A 15,964-nucleotide genomic window follows, 5' to 3' on the forward strand; every position below is an offset into this window, starting at 1 on the left:
CCTCCAGGCCGCACGTGCCTGGGGGGTTGGAGGCGTTGCCTGGATACCTGGCGGTTGAGCTGAAAGATTCTAAACTGGCTACTTTGCCACTTGGCTCTGAGCGAGACAGTGGTGCTAACCTAGAGCGCTTGCCTGTGTTGGGCTCAGGACGCGGTGAAAAGCCAAGGGGGAGGTGTGGTGTGCCTGAAGCCCGTTGGCTGGAAGATGAAGAAGCTTTTTGGCTTCGGCAGTAAGACGACTGTGCTGTCCGCCGGCTCCTCTGGGGAGGGCGGTAGTGGAGTCAACCAGCTGCCCGGGTACCATGTCCGAGACAAGGATCTCGGGAAGATACACAGAGCAGCCTGTGAGGGCGATGTGGCCAGAGTGCAGGAGATCCTGCTGCTCAGGAAAAATGGCCCCAATGATAAAGACAAGAAGAACAGGTAACCAGGTGGCCAGGAGGGGGACGAGGGTGGGGGCAGACCTGGGAGGAGCCCTCCTGTCAGTTTTTCCTCAGAGGCTCCACGGACGTCTAGGGGGCGTCTAGTGCCCAGTAGGTTTATAGGCACCAAAAGCAGAAGCTTTAGCTGGTTTCAGAACTGCCCATAATTCCCCTTAAAGATCACTTCACTGACGGTTTTAAAGTGATTTTACTGAATGAATACCTGCAGTTATAGAAACAGAGTTCAACATAAACGGTATTTCATTTTTATTTTTTATTCTTGTCTTTTGTTTTTTATTCTTATTTTTTTTAGAGCTTCACCTGCAGTATATGAAGGTTCCGAGGGTAGGGGTTGAATCAGAGCTATAACAGCTGGCCTACACCACAGCCACAGCAATGGCGGATCCAGCCCTATCTGTGACTTAGGGCAATGCTGGATCCTTAACCCAATGAGTGAGGCCAGGGATCAAACCCGCCTCCTCACGGATACTAGTTGGGTTTGTTAAACCCTGAGCCATGACAGGAACTCCAACAGTATTTTGGTTTTAATGTACACAATTTTATATTTGTAGTTTTATTTTTATTTTATTTTGGTTTCATCCATGGCATGTGGCATTTCTTGGGGCCAGGAATTGAATCCCAGTGGCAGCTGGACCAGGGATACCTGAATGCTGCAGGCATGGCCTGAGGACACATAAAAAAGAAGTCCCCTCAAATAGAGGAGTTTCCCTGGTGGCCTAGAGGGCTAAGGATCTGGCATTGTCACTGCTGTGGCTCAGATCAGTGTTGTGGCATGCGTTCACTCCCTGGCCCTGGAACTTCTGCATCATGGAGGAGCAGAGAAATAAAAATATTTCAATATGGAAAGTGAGGACAGTATCAGAAGAAGACACAAATGCCTATTCATACCTTTTTTTATGCTGACAAAGACCTTCCTAAGAATGACTCCAAATGCAAGAATTTTAGAGGTTGATTTAATAATATAAAAAATTTAAAACCCGCTCTATCAGAAAATAAGATTAACAAAAGAAAACACAAAGGCCTTTACAAAATTTACAACAGAATTGTATCGGACAGATATGTATACATACACACACACACACACTCACACACACACATATCATCATCATTTATAGAGACGTCATTGAAATCAACAAGGGAAAAAAAACCTCTAATTTGCAATTTGGGCAAAGTGGCTTTTTGTACATCTGTAAGTGACCCTTGGATATAGGAAAAAAAAAATATATAATGTTGCTGTTAAGAAAAGAAGTTTAAAAGAGGAATGAAACACCATTTTCCCATCACAAAGAATGTGAAGATAAAGAACTGTGGTACTTGTACTTACCGGTGCTTCAAGTTTAAGTCACTTTTTGACTTTTCTTTTTCTTTTTCTTTTTTTCTTTTTGAGTGTGCCAGCAGCATGAGGAAGTTTCCAGGCCAGAAATCAAAACTGTGCTACAGCAGCCACTCAAGCCACTGCAGGATCTGTGCAACACCAGATCCTTGACCTGTTGCTCCACAAGAGAACTCCACTTTTGACTTTTCAAAGAAGCACTTTGGTGATAAGTACCCCATTATAAAATGTATATCCCCCTTACACATCAATTCTATTTATACACATTAGACATAAATCCTTAGAGATAACTAGAGATAAATTAGAGATAAATAACATGGAGTGTGCTTTTCTCAACACTGTGTAGAATAGCAATGTATTAGGAGGAACTCGAAAAAAGGACTGTAAATAAAATGCAGTGCATCTGGTGTAGAGTAACATGTGACCTTGGAAGGTGGCTCAGATAACAGCTGTATGTTGACCTGCAAAGGTGTACTTTGGTAAATCATTGAGAAAATCAATTGGATTACGTATAAACACAAGAAAACTGTGGTCTTATCTAAATCAAAAATATGTACCAGAATGGAACAAAATTTACTTCTGAGCATTTGTATTACACATGAAATTTTCATTTCCTTTTTAAAAATTAGGTGATTTCTTCAATCACCCTGTAAAAAAATTCTAGTAACTTCTTGCGATGAATGAAATAATTCTGGGAAAGAGCAATGATATGAATCTTGCATATAGAAACAGAATTTCTCCCTTGCCATTTTTTCATTTGTTTGTTTTTTCTGAACTTTTTGGAGGATTGCTATCTTCTGACCAGTCTTAGTCTCTTCAGAAGTAAAGGCAGGAGTTCCCTTGTAGTGCCTGCCACAGGTTAAGGATCGTGTTTGAGCCCTGCCTGGGAACTTCCACCCGCTATGGGTATGGCCAACAAAAAAGGAAAGGGAATCTTTTTGTAGATTTTACTTGGTATATATTTAATTATATACATATATTTTCAATCACCTTTGGCTTATTTACATATGATATGTGATTATAGATTAGTCATTTTACTTTGCATTTTTTGGAAAAGAAAAAGTAGTATAAATGATGCATATCACTATTGCAAGCGTTTATAAGGTACTGGTCATGTGCTTATAAAACAAAAAGTAAACAATAAGCATGTGTAAATGGTTATTAATATGGCAAAAGTATTGCCTTACTTTTCTAGATGTTTTCCTTAGAAATACTGAACACTCCACAACTATATTTATTTATTCTTTTAGTCTGTTTGTTAATCCAGTATGACTTGAATACCTATTTTGTGGCAGACATATTCTACTCAGGGCCCTTCATCTATCTCCTAGAACCCTGTCCTCCTTAAAGGCTTCATATTGCCTCCTATGAGCAAGGAGAGAAATTTAAAGTTAAAGCATTGACTTAATCTCAGTTGAAGCTTATCTGCCCTTCTTACACACAAAAGCTTTTCTGATGGAAGGAAATTGTAAAAGATAACCTCTACCTGTCCTTTTGAAAGCTGATAATACTAATAATGATCTTTGGAAGTGATGGATTTCATAAATCTATAAATCCAAATGATGAATAAAATGAGCCATGCCTATTCACTGGAATCCTGAATTTTCTGGAGCTTAAAGTTCCCTGAAAAGCAGAATAAGAAGTACTTTTTTAAAAAAGTTCTTGGTTTGTTTAGTTATTTAATTCTCCTTCCCCATAATGCTTTTGTTTATCATCATCATCATCATCATCATCATCATCATTATTATCATTATCATTATTGTCTTTTTAGGGCCACACCTGTGGCATACGGAGGTTCCCAAGCTAGGGGTCAACTGGAGCTGTAGCTGCTGGCCTACAGCACAGCCACAGCAATGTGGAATCTGAACTGCATCTGCAACCTACAACACAGCTCACAGCAATGCTGAATCCTTAACCAAGGCAGGAATCGAACCTGTGTCCTCATGGATGCTAGTCATACTCATTTCCGCTAAGCCACAGTGGGAACTTCCTGTTTTATTAGTTTTTAAATTGAAGAATATTTGATGTACAGTGTTGCCCATAATGCTTTTAGGAAGTAAAATGTATTTCAGTGCCAGCCATGGGACTAGAATGGCAGTAGATCTGTTGTATAGACCATTATTTCACTTAATCCATAAGGCACCATGGACTGTATGATGCCCTACTCTTTTATGTACCAGTAAGAAATTTTAGGAGTTCTCTTGTGACAGAGCAGGTTAAGGATCTGGCGTAGTCACTGCAGTGGCTTGGCTCGCAGCTGTGGCAGGTGTTTGATCACTGGCCCTGGAAATTCCACCTGCTACAGGGGCAGCCAAAAACAAAACAAGACAAAACAAAAAAGCCTAAAGAAATTAAGAAATGTTGCCAACTCACAGATCTAGAGAACAAGCTGGTGGGTACCACAGGGTAAGGGAAGGGGAGGGGCCAATATGGGGTAAGAGGACTAACAGGTACAAACTATTAGGTTTAAAATAAGTAATAAGGATATGTTGTACAACAGGAATATGGCCAATATTTTATAATAAATATTAATGGAGTATAGACTTTATAATCTGTGCATCTGTATATTGTATCAGTATACACATACAACATCTGTTTTTATTGACGATTTCAATTTCAATTTAAAACACAGAAACTGGAGTTCCTGTCATGGCGCAGTGGTTAATGAATCTGATTAGGAACGATGAGGTTGTGGGTTCGATCCCTGGCCTCAACTCAGTGGGTTGAGGATCTGGCATTGCTGTGAGCTGTGGTGTAGGTTGCAAAAGGGGCTCGGATCCCACGTTGCTGTGGCTGTGGCATAAGCGGACAGCCACAGCTCCCATTCGACCCCTAGCCTAGGAACCTCTATATGCCACAAGTGTGACCCTAAAAAAAGACAAAAAAGATCAAACAACAACAACAAAACTAACAGGCAGAAACTTCAGACAAAAGACATCAAGATAATTAACAGAATAGAAAAATTGAGAAATGATAAAAAATTAGTGCTGCCGATTATAGTTCTAAGACATTGTGAATTATCAATTGTATTCCAAAGTCAGAGATGCTTTACTCAGATTCTGTTGATGGGGAAATGGAGGCGCAGAAAGGCTGAGTGACAGCTGAGAAGTGACAGAGTTCAAGTAGAATTCAACCCCAAGTGGAGCTGAATCTCTAGGTGATGTTTTTTTTCTTTGGAGATGCTATTCTTTCATTGATGTGCTTGCTGAGTGATAAGAGCTAAGAAGTATTGCTCTTTCTTTAGAAGCAAAGTAAGTACTTCTCTTAAAGGGATAGGAACAGCATATTTCTGAATGTTTACTTCATTGTATGTTTTGAAATAGGACAGTGCAATGTCCTAAAAAGCCCACTCATTTTGATAGGACTGCTCTTCATCTGGCCTGTGCCGGTGGCCGTCCAGCAGTGGTGACTCTATTAGTAAAGTGGAAATGCCAGCTTAACATCTGTGACAGTGAGAACAGGACAGCACTGATAAAGGTATGTAGTGGCCCACCATGTTACCAGGAAATGCATTTGATTCATGACAGAGTGAAAATGTGTTTATCTCATTTCAGTCTAAGGCTTTGGTGAAACTTGTGGAATGTTTCCTTTGAATTCTCAGAACTTACCACCTGTTTCTTGGCATAATTACTGACAGGCTGTCCAGTGTAAGCAAGAAGAATGTACCAGTATTCTGCTGGAACATGGTGCCGACCCAAATCTTGAGGATGTCAAGGGCTACACGGCCCTCCACTATGCTGCCTTTGGTCCGAATATCTCCATCGCAGCAAAGCTGCTTTCATACAATGCTAACATAGAAGCAAGAGACAAGGTATGGCTCAACTAACTTCCTTTTTAAATACAAGCAGTTGTGGGTTTTGACGTACATGTATTTTATTTATAATACTATGTATACTGAGTACTATGCATCAGGCCCTGTTACCTGGGAAAGCACATCAGAGGCTAGAGAAAGGTGGTGCCCACAGAAAGGGCAGAGCTTGGTCTCCCAGCCACTCTTGACCCCAGAAGGAAAAACTTCCCCTTAGGAGGGAAGGCTCAGCCTCCACCCATTCACTGGGTCAGCATTGAACATTTAGGAGACGGATGCAGAAATCTGCATTTCAGGCTGCTCTTAAAGAATCAGTCTGGTCCCCCTTGAGCCCTTAGGACTGTTTGGTCCGCAGTCAGAGGCCAGCCCTTCCAGGTGGGGCCTGGGTTCCCTGTGTGCTGTCCTCCCCTGAGTTCTTCACATACCCAGGTCACCGACTTTGCCTCCTGAAGCATTTAGGAGTTGACAGTTCCTCTTGGACAGTTTCTTCTGATAGAAATTTGAAGATTGTAATGCCTGACTATACTAATTTATAGTCTAGTTCATATTTTACAATAATCTCTCAAGAATGGGATGTTAAAACTTATACATTGTTGTTTGTTTTTTTGTTTGCTTGCTTGGTTGCTTGTTTGGGGGCATATGGAAGTTCCTGGGCCAGGGATGGAATCTGAGCTGCAGCTGTGACCTAGGTCATAGCTGTGGCAAAGCTGGCTCCCTAACTCACTGCACTAGGCTGGGGGTCAAGCCCTCCCAGTCTTAGAGAAATCACCAGATCCTTAACCCTCTGGGCCACAGCAGGAGCTCCATCAACTGCTTTGAAGAACTCTCTTTCTCTACCTATACATGTGAAGAATCAATTCCAATTGGAATATCTAGCAACCTTAGGAGGTTAATCATGGCAGTCGTTGGATAGGTTAGGCATACTGCAGACAGCATTAGATCATTTTCCTCAGCATTGTTCCTTAAAAATGCAATTGTCTTAAGGGCTATGTTATTTTCTTGGAGTATTGTGTAGAGTCCTGATAGAGCAAGAAAATAACTACACTTATGGTCTACCTGAAAAATACTGTGAGAGAAGCAAAACGCTCAGAACCAGTAACTATTGGAAGTGAGTTTTGGAGACTGAGACTTTGCAGTTAACCTTTCAAGGAGGTAGAGGAGGAGCGTTTTAAAGAGAAGGAGCACTGAGAAGGAAGAGGGTCCTTTTTATGGACTTTCTGTAGTATCCACTTAAGTTCAGAGACTCTTTTCTATGTTTTAAATTCCATTTAGAAAAGTGTCCTTTTGTACACTATAAATTGTTTTTGCTGTTTTACAGGATGACATGACTCCACTTTTACTTGCTGTCAGTGAAAACCAACAGCAAATGGTGGAATTTTTATTACAGAAAGAAGCCAACTTACATGCAGTTGATAAGATGAAAAGGTATAGTAGTTCATTCTGAAGGAAAAAAGCATGGTACTGTTCTAGAGTGGTAACAGAAAGATGAAATCAATAGGTATAACTTATCCTCAACACGTCATCAGTTAGGGAAACAAAGCAATTATTCTGACTGGGTAGCATGAAAATCACTAGATCGCAGGATATTTGTTTTCCTGTATCATATCCACTACGGTCACTTTCGACCTGATTTTTTGGGGTCATATGATCTTACAAGAGCTGAGGGACTTAATATTAGTCGTATAAAGTTTGGACTCTAATTTTTAATTTACACAGTATTAAATTTCTGAATGTATTTATAATACTATTTTAACCTCTACTTTGTATATATTTTTCCTTAAAAGATGCATATGAAACATAAAGGAGTTGGTTTTGACTTTTTCAATTTTTTTGGCCACACCTGCAGCATGCAAAAGTTCTGATCCAGGCATCAAATCCTCACCACAGCTATAACCAGAGCCATAGCAGTGACAGTGCCCGATTCTTAAGCTGCCAAGACACAAGGGAACTCTGAATTTGTCATTGGAATGAATATTTGCTTTATGTTGCTTTCTTTGAATAGTGGTGATATTATGTTATACTATCTGCCCCTTAATCCCTACTACCAGATATTATGGACTCATCACTTTTATCCTTTTTTAGTTCTAGTATAATTTGGTGTTTTTATTTTTTTATTTTTAATTGATAAGTTTAAAGGAGGAACGATAGCTTTGATTGAATAAGCATTTCCTTTAAGGAAAACAAGTCATAGGTGGGTGATACAGGGGGAAGAGATGGGTTTTAGATTCAGACTGGGTTTAAGTCTTAACCTTCCTACTTGTTAGGTGTATGACCTTGGGAGCCGTACTTCCTGTCAAGGAACATGTTTCCTAATAAGCAAAGAGGGAATAGTAATATATCCTTCAGGCACGGATGTTGATAAGAAAGATTCTATGTCCTGTTTTTAATTTAGTGCCCAACACATTCTTAGCAGCATCATTAACAGTGACCATGATTGCTTTCATTGGCATTATTATTATTATTACTATTATTATTATTACTCTTACTATTGTTTTAAGCCTGCAAATAGCTTTTCCTTAGCCTGACCTCTAGCTGACTTTGAAGCAAAAATGTATGAGTAAGGAAGAAATGGGAAATTCTTCCTTTAAATACTCACTCATTTCAGATATGTGACCTCAGCATAATTGATTGTTCATCAGTGACTTTAGAATAGCCACTTCTCTCACATGCTATTCCAGTGGGGCAGAAGACTTCTTTTTTGGCCCTTCATTCTGGCTTTGGATGTTATTTACAAAGGTGAACACTTGAGCATGTAAATGGTCAATTCTACATGGATGGGCAAGATATTAACTTGATAAAACATATCAAAATAGCTGCTTAATTCAGTTAAGTAGAGTTCTGAAGCTTGAAGCTCTCTCTCTCTGTATTTTAGAACAGCCCTCATACTTGCCGTAAATTTTGCATCATCAAGTGTAGTCAGGCTGCTTCTTGAGCAAGGCGTTGATATCTTTCCTCAAGATCACTATGGACGGAATGCAGAAGACTATGCTGTTATCAAGGGTCATCATATGTAAGTGTTGCATTAAAGTACCATTTATATCCCTGAACTGAGGTGACAAATCATTACCAGTTCCTTGTTATGTGACAGGTGAGAATTCATAGTTTGATGCAGGTGGCTTGGGAATGCCTTGGAGATACTCCACATCATCAGCTGGACACCAGGCCAAAGGCCAGCCTAGTTTGATGTGGCCTGGGCACAGGAGTCTTGATTCCAGCGCTCTTAAGGCCTTAATCTTTAGGATGCTGACATTGTCTATTTCATTCCAAGTGTAACCCCTATGCGTGGAGCACAAAGAGTGTCCCATCTCTGATTTTTCGAACTGGCTTTTTGGGTCTGAAGTGTTTAGTTTAAGCAGAAAATCCTATTTTTTTGTTGTTGTTGTTGTTCCCTTGGGGACTTCCTTCTCTACTCTCCCACTTGACTTTTCCAAGAACCTAAGTGAGGTCAAAGAGACAGTCCTCCTCCACAGTCATTAGGAGGGAAAAAGTGATGTTCCGATCATTCCATTGTTTCCACTGATTCCATTACTGCAGCATTGCTACGAAAACTGGCCTTCACAGGGTCTCCTTGGCAGCTGAATCTCTGGAGTCTAGGTGTTGTTCTGTAAAAACCTGACTTAAAATCATTTTAAAGGAAAAGAAAAAAGAAACCAGTCCTGCAGTCAGGTCATGATGGATCTCTTCTCCCAGGATGCCCTTGTTGATCCAGGTTCCTCTAGCTTCATGGTGCCCCACCCTTAGGCTGAAAAGCGACACCGTTTTCAGTTCTCCCACATAGGCTTGTGGCTCAGTCTCTGCTCCACAGCATTGGCACCCAGTCTGGCAGCTGGGCCTCCTAGCTTTAACCAAGCACACCCTGTACCCCACTGCCCAAGCCTTATGTAGAGTGCACATCGTAGCCCAGATCTTCACAAGGAGTTATCCGTGGAGGCTTTGGTTGTCTTTTCTCCCAGCAGATGTTAGTGGGGACCATTTTAGGCTGTCAGATTCCAGTGATGCTGCAGGGAGAGATCAGACTTTCCTTTCTCCTCTGGTACCAGACCTGAACCTTAAGGCTGCATTCTATCCTGCGGAGCAGTCTTCTTAGGTTGTGGAAGGTCCCATGTCATCCTTCTCAGACTAGTAGGTGCCAGCTGGCCTGAGAGTCCATAGGTAAGCTCGGCCCCTCCAGTCATATTTCCCACTGCCCTCAAAATCTTCCAGATGCTTTCCATAGGTGTCAGCCTTCAGCATACTTTCATATTCTCATTCCTAAGGATGCCATTCACCAGAAGTCCCTGAGTCTCTAGTAGGTTAGTTGGCATTAGCAGAGGGAAGCCCTGGCCATGACTCATCAGTGCCCAGCCTACAAGTAGGGTTATGTCTTCCATGTAAATTGGACATGACCATGGAGCTGAAGCATCATTCTAGTATAGACCTGCTGGTTCAGAGTTTGAGTAGATAGAGAAGGAAACTGTAATGGTCCAAGCCAGGTCCTGACTTCTATTAGGTTTCTGCTCTTGGTGCGATTAGCTACAATAATGGGGGACCACGATGTTCTCTAATTTAATGAGGCCATATATTTATAGATAAATTCACTTACAAATTATCTCATATCTGAGATTCCCTAAATGGGAAACCACAAAGAGAGAACAGCTACTCACCATAATTAGAAACATTTTTTTTCCCCTGAAACCTGCAATGTTGGACTATTATACCTATGAAAAAACACACATTGGGTTTTCTTTGGGGTTCCAATATACCTCTAGTGATAAAGTTCAAGAAGGAATGATTCTATTCTTTCGGTCCCTCTATGACTTTTTGGGGATATATTACCTTCTCAAATCCTCCCAATGCCCTTGTGAATCGAGGCAGTGAGACTCCAGTGTCATAGAAGAAGACGTTGAGCTGGAGAGATGCAACTTTTCCAGGAACAAATAATGGTTAGTTACAGAGCTAGGATTTCTCAGTTGCAGATACTTTCCATGTATCAAGCTTTCCCTAGTTAATTTATTGCACTTTCCTGCCCTCAATTCAATGACCACTTCACCATGCTTTATTTTACTCTGTAATTAGATGCTAAGTAAAATACTTGTAAAACATACAAATATGAAGTATATGGGACAGCTGAAGTTTTCACATTAGCTCTGATATTGTCAGACATTGAAGAATTTAATATATATGGTAACTGGTTTTTACATGAATATTACATAGTAATAATATTTACCATATTCTTTTATACATAGAATGCAAAACCTGATTTTGAAATATAAAGGAGAAAAGGGACTTAAAACACCTTCTCGAGACAGTATACTAGGTAAGACAGCTGATAGTGAATTACTTTTAGTGATCTTACCATAGAGAAATTGAGTGAGGATATGTTGATAATGAAAGAGCAGTGAAAAGAACCTTGTGTAAATTGCTTCCGTTTTGTTTTTTTTTTTGTTTTTAGTTAATTAAATTCTTAATACTATAGCATTCAGAATTCTTTAAAAAATCAACTTATGTAATGTAATATCAGAGACAGTGTTGAAAAGAAACAAATGCATTGAATGCATTTAGCTGTGGACCTTAAGTCCTGTAAATAAGAAAAAATTTTGTTTGTTTGATGGTTCCTTTAAGGCCACACCAGAAGCATATGGAAGTTCCCAGGCTAGGGGTCTAATGAGAGCTGAAGCTTCTGGCCCACACCACAGCCACAACAATACCGGATCTGAGCAGCACCTGTGACCTATGCTGCAGCTTGGGGCAACCACTGATCCATAACCCGCTGAGCGAGTCTAGGGAGGGAACTCCCATCCTCACAGAGACAACCCTGGGTGCTTAGCCTGCTGAGTCACAGGGGAAACTCTTTTTTTTTTTTTTTAATTTATTTTTTTTTAGTGGCTATATCTGGCCCAGGGATTGAAACAAAGCTGGAGCTGCAGAAATGCCAGACTCTTTAACCCAGTGTGCCAGGCCTCGAGTTGAGTCTGCACCTCTGCAGTGACCCGAGCTGCTGCCAGATAAAAAAGAATTCTACGTTAGTGTGTTGCATTTGCTGTATAATCACATCATAACAAGTCGGTCTTGTTATAAAAATGGCCCTTTACTTTTTACAACACACGGATTGCGTTTCATAGATGAGTACTAGTCATCGCATGGTGATTAGTCTCCGTACAAAAGTTACCTTCTTGGACTTCCCGTGCGGCTCACAACAAAAAAAGTTACCTTCTTTAAAGCTGGGAACTTAGCAGTTGATTCCTGGTGCTACAAACAAATGACAAAAAGACAAGAACTGCAGAACTGAGCTGGTGCTCAGCGTACCAATAAGAGATTATTTTTGAAAGCTACCTGCCAATAGTACAGAAGTCGGAAAAGCAATGCCTGGCCAAGAAGCGCTGGTTTTCTTCACGGGAAAATTCATACTCTAGAATGTGTTATTCATCATCAGGACTCTCTCTCTTTTTAAAAAATTCTGGTTAAAATACGGTTGTTGTTTGATTCACATTATTTTCTGACCTCACTGTTTCATCAATCCCTTTATAACTTTATTCAAATAGATGTCACAGCAGAGGGACCTCCAAGGCAGACATCAGGAGAATCGGAGTCAAAGCAAGGTATTTGGTGAAAGGACCTGACTGTAATTCTGCATAACACATTCATCCAAATCATACCAATTTCATGTAAATAATGGAATTGTTTCAGCAGTTCTCCAAACCGCACCAGGGTCAGTCATTCACTACAACTCCCAGGATTCAGACATAGCGAAAGGAAGGAGGGAGGAAAGAAACACATGAAGTGGATGATTGTGGAAGTAATGAGGAAATTGGGGAGAACGCCTTGCAAGGGGCTTCAGTGTATTTGCACTGAAACCCAATCAGATCATTGCTGCTTATCCCAGGTGATCAATTCCACACACTCTCTCTGATGAGAAATGAATTGTACATTCAACTGAAGTGCCATCCCTAATGGGTACTTTCTAAATTCAAGAGCAAATTGAAGATGATGATAAATGCTTGCAGTATAATGGGGTCCATGCTGCTGCGGTATTGCATGAAGGAGAGGCTGTTGCATTTGCCCATCAGCTCTCACTTTATCCCCTTGGGATCATGATCCGTTCCTCTGATTGGAAACGACTTTTCTCCTCATCAGCCAGCATGTTCACATTGCTGTGTGTGCACTTTGCTAGTGCAAAATCATTGGAAACATAACATTCCTTCCTTTTGAAATCTTAACTGCGTGTTTTGTTAAACCTACATGCCTCTTTCTTATTCGGGATCTATAATGAATGCATACTTCTCTCGGGTTCCTGTCCTAACTCCCCCCACCCAAGAGAGAACACCAAAACCTAACACACTCATTGCCAGAGCCAAGCAGCCGAACTCCACTTGGTACTGACTCTGCATAAATGAATACCTAGCTTTCGTATTTATAGCTAATTGATACACGTCCATTTTGCCTTTTAGCTTCTCCTGAAAAACATCCTCACTCGAAGGTAATGCGTTTAGACTTTTAGCTTGAAATAAGAACTACAGATTTTATCGTGTATATGTTATTTTTTGATCAACTCTAATCCAAACCCATTCAGCCTCCAGTTGGAGTGGACAATGTTCGTAGAATAAAAGTTAGAACAAAGGATTTGCCAACGTCCAGATCAGGTAAATTTTGCGATACACATGTAACTCTGAAAAGTAGAACACTAAAATAGTTGAAATGCTCACAGTCTTCTTACTCGTGATTCTGTTACTATTTTTTTTTTTCTTGAATTTAATGGGAGGATTTGAGGTAAACAAGGTAGATGTTACTGTTGGTATCTAAGCTTTGAAAGGTATTTCCAAGCGTTAAGAAACATAGATTTTGTTGTCCATTTATTTATGCAGTTTTGGGTTCCTGTTATTAAATAGAGACAAACAGCAGCATGCCATTATGTGGAATGCTGGTTGAAGTGGATTCTCTCTCTTTTTCTTTTCTTTTTTCTTTTTTTTTTAATGTTTTTATTGTAGTTGACTTACAGTGTTCTGTCAAGTACAGCAAAAGGACCCAGCCATGCACACATAGGCACTCTCCTTCACATACCATCGTCTGTCATGTTCTATGACACATGATTGCATGTAGTTCCCTGTGCTGTCCAGGCGGACCCCATGGCCTATCCATTCTAAAGGCAGTCATGTGCATGTACAAACCCAAACTCCCAGTCCCTCCCACTCCCTCACCCTCAACACGGGAAGATGTGAAACAGGAAAACTACAAAATAAATAGGAGTAACGTCAAGCCATTCCTGTAGATAATTCCCCTTCTCAGTTGTTACCATTCATAAAATATTAAGCAGAGCCTTGTTCTCCAAGGACCCAGGATTTATGCATTTATTCATTAACAGTGAATGATTCTGTGCATGGCCCTGATCATTTTAGTCTTTTGTTTTTGGTTTTTTTGTTTTCTTTGGTTTTTTGGTTTTGTTTTGTTTGTTGTGTTTTGTTTGTTTGTTTGTTTGTTTGTTTGTTTTTGAGGGCTATACCCACGGCATATGGAGGTTCCCAGGCTAGGGGTCTAATGAGAGCTGAAGCTTCTGGCCCACACCACAGCCACAACAATACCGGATCTGAGCAGCACCTGTGACCTATGCTGCAGCTTGGGGCAACCACTGATCCATAACCCGCTGAGCGAGTCTAGGGAGGGAACTCCCATCCTCACAGAGACAACCCTGGGTGCTTAGCCTGCTGAGTCACAGGGGAAACTCTTTTTTTTTTTTTTTTAATTTATTTTTTTTTAGTGGCTATATCTGGCCCAGGGATTGAAACAAAGCTGGAGCTGCAGAAATGCCAGACTCTTTAACCCAGTGTGCCAGGCCTCGAGTTGAGTCTGCACCTCTGCAGTGACCCGAGCTGCTGCCAGATAAAAAAGAATTCTACGTTAGTGTGTTGCATTTGCTGTATAATCACATCATAACAAGTCGGTCTTGTTATAAAAATGGCCCTTTACTTTTTACAACACACGGATTGCGTTTCATAGATGAGTACTAGTCATCGCATGGTGATTAGTCTCCGTACAAAAGTTACCTTCTTGGACTTCCCGTGCGGCTCACAACAAAAAAAGTTACCTTCTTTAAAGCTGGGAACTTAGCAGTTGATTCCTGGTGCTACAAACAAATGACAAAAAGACAAGAACTGCAGAACTGAGCTGGTGCTCAGCGTACCAATAAGAGATTATTTTTGAAAGCTACCTGCCAATAGTACAGAAGTCGGAAAAGCAATGCCTGGCCAAGAAGCGCTGGTTTTCTTCACGGGAAAATTCATACTCTAGAATGTGTTATTCATCATCAGGACTCTCTCTCTTTTTAAAAAATTCTGGTTAAAATACGGTTGTTGTTTGATTCACATTATTTTCTGACCTCACTGTTTCATCAATCCCTTTATAACTTTATTCAAATAGATGTCACAGCAGAGGGACCTCCAAGGCAGACATCAGGAGAATCGGAGTCAAAGCAAGGTATTTGGTGAAAGGACCTGACTGTAATTCTGCATAACACATTCATCCAAATCATACCAATTTCATGTAAATAATGGAATTGTTTCAGCGGTTCTCCAAACCGCACCAGGGTCAGTCATTCACTACAACTCCCAGGATTCAGACATAGCGAAAGGAAGGAGGGAGGAAAGAAACACATGAAGTGGGTGATTGTGGAAGTAATGAGGAAATTGGGGAGAACGCCTTGCAAGGGGCTTCAGTGTATTTGCACTGAAACCCAATCAGATCATTGCTGCTTATCCCAGGTGATCAATTCCACACACTCTCTCTGATGAGAAATGAATTGTACATTCAACTGAAGTGCCATCCCTAATGGGTACTTTCTAAATTCGAGAGCAAATTGAAGATGATGATAAATGCTTGCAGTATAATGGGGTCCATGCTGCTGCGGTATTGCATGAAGGAGAGGCTGTTGCATTTGCCCATCAGCTCTCACTTTATCCCCTTGGGATCATGATCCGTTCCTCTGATTGGAAACGACTTTTCTCCTCATCAGCCAGCATGTTCACATTGCTGTGTGTGCACTTTGCTAGTGCAAAATCATTGGAAACATAACATTCCTTCCTTTTGAAATCTTAACTGCGTGTTTTGTTAAACCTACATGCCTCTTTCTTATTCGGGATCTATAATGAATGCATACTTCTCTCGGGTTCCTGTCCTAACTCCCCCCACCCAAGAGAGAACACCAAAACCTAACACACTCATTGCCAGAGCCAAGCAGCCGAACTCCACTTGGTACTGACTCTGCATAAATGAATACCTAGCTTTCGTATTTATAGCTAATTGATACACGTCCATTTTGCCTTTAGGCTTCTCCTGAAAAACATCCTCACTCGAAGGTAATGCGTTTAGACTTTTAGCTTGAAATAAGAACTACAGATTTTATCGTGTGTAT

The 15,964-nt window shown here is 40.7% G+C and overlaps 1 pseudogene; it reads left to right on the top strand.

Moving 5' to 3' along the window:
- The first annotated feature begins 204 nt into the window (after window positions 1-204).
- The window catches only part of LOC125121900 (ankyrin repeat domain-containing protein 26-like), a 176,209-nt pseudogene continuing 160,449 nt past the window's right edge, over window positions 205-15,964 (top strand).

Source organism: Phacochoerus africanus, chromosome 3, assembly GCF_016906955.1.
Source record: "Phacochoerus africanus isolate WHEZ1 chromosome 3, ROS_Pafr_v1, whole genome shotgun sequence".
NCBI lineage: Eukaryota > Metazoa > Chordata > Mammalia > Artiodactyla > Suidae > Phacochoerus > Phacochoerus africanus.